This window comes from Loxodonta africana, chromosome 21 (assembly GCF_030014295.1).
Source record: "Loxodonta africana isolate mLoxAfr1 chromosome 21, mLoxAfr1.hap2, whole genome shotgun sequence".
NCBI lineage: Eukaryota > Metazoa > Chordata > Mammalia > Proboscidea > Elephantidae > Loxodonta > Loxodonta africana.
The window spans coordinates 20,167,471-20,169,350 of NC_087362.1; the positions used below are offsets into that span (position 1 = coordinate 20,167,471).

General features: G+C 37.1%; 1 pseudogene; it reads right to left on the minus strand.

Annotated features, from left to right (window-relative positions):
* Nucleotides 1–1,126: 1,126 nt before the first annotated feature.
* LOC111752198 (U6 spliceosomal RNA) lies at nucleotides 1,127–1,192 on the minus strand (annotated as a pseudogene).
* Between the last annotated feature and the right edge of the window lie 688 nt (nucleotides 1,193–1,880).

A 1,880-nucleotide genomic window follows, 5' to 3' on the forward strand; every position in this document is an offset into this window, starting at 1 on the left:
TTGCTCAGCATACAGATTGAATGGGTATGGTGGAAGGATAGAAACCCTGGAGGCATAATGGTTATGGCTGCTAACCAAAGGGTTGGCAGTTCAAATCCGACAGGCAATCCTTGGAAACGCTATGGGGCAGTTCTACTCTGTCTATAGGGTCGCTATGAATCGAAATTGGCTCGAGGGCACTGGGTTTTGGGGGTTTTTTTTGGTGGAAGGATACAACCCTGATGCACACCTTGCCTGACTTTAAACCATTCAGTATCCCCTTGTTCTGCAGGAACAACTACCTCTTGATCTATGTACAGGTTCCTCATGAGTACAATGTTTTAGTGACATTAAGTTTCACGTTGTTCAACTATCACCATTATCTGTTCCCAAATTTTTCCATCATCCTTATCAGAAGTTCAGTGCCTCCTAAACAATGAGTCCCTCTTTCTCCCGCTCACCCTGGTAACCAATAATAAACTTTGGTCTCTATATACTTATTTATTTTAGATATTTCATATAAGTGGTATCATAATATATTTTTCCTTTTGTGACTATTTCACTCAGCATATTTTCAAGGTTCACACATGTTGTAGCATATATTAGGATTTCACTTATCTTTATGGTTGAGATGATTTATTTTCAGTGATAAAGTACACTAGTTTATTCTGGGATTGCTTTCACCAATCTATGTTTTCTAGCTCTTGCTTCTGCAGGACTAAGTAGGGTTCACAGACCCTAGACCTTCCAAAAGCTATAATGTTGAAAATCCTGTCAAGTTGATCTATTTCTGATTATCATTTTTCCTTTCAGCCCCTTTTTTGGCTTCTGGCCTTGGAGAGGTTTGAGTGTCCTGACAGATGAATGAAGCAATTTCAGGATTTTTGAGTCTAGATTTTAGATAGGCTCACAAAAAGAGATAGAATGTCTTTCTGGCTGAATATTACCATGAAAGACATGATAGACAAAATCTTACAGAAAAGGACATCCAAAGAAAACCCAATAGCATCAAGTTGATTCCAACTCATAGTGACACTAGAGGACAGAATAGAACTGCCCCCTAGGGTTTCCAAGAGGATGATGGATTTGAACTGCCAACCTTTTGGTTAACAGGCGATCTCTTTAACAACTGTGCCACCAGGGCTCCCAAAATATGGAATGAGTTACGAATTTGAGTGTCATCCTTGTGCAGGGGCTATGCTAATCTCCACAGCACAGAAAAGGACATAACCATTGCCGTCAAGTATGTATGAAAAGGACATAGGATACAGAAATAGAACACAAAACACAAACAATTTCTTTGCATTTCACCAAGGACCAATCCTCATACTAGGAGTAATAAAATGAAGCTAAAACACTGGTAATCTTAATATAAGATTGTATTACTTTTTAATGTAAACATGTGTACTGTATATGCCACCTAGATGGGTGGAGCTAAAAAGGGGTTAATAAATGCTGAAGGACTAAATATAATAGAAGAGCCAAATATTTTTCCTACGGAACACAATAGTCATTCATTCTTTTGTCCCCTCTTCTAACCTTCTAGGTATGTAAAAGCACTGAATTCTGATTATAAATGTATCAATATAGCTTTACCATAAGAATGTTCATTGCTTTTCTTATTCATTAGAAAATAGGCTTGCTAATTCTTACTCATTCGATGGCTTAAAAAAAAAATCAACTAATTCCTTTGGAGCTTACCTAGAATGAATAAATTCATTTGCTTCTTTATTCCAAATTATTAACCATCATATTTTTATGTAAATAATGTCTCTGTAAAAAAATTAGCATTGTGAGATTCCCAAAATACCTCACTGAGGGGAGGGTCTGGCTGGCAAACAAACATAGAAAGTGCTCGTTATGTGTGTGAAAATACGGTGCTCTGTAACAAATACTACTAG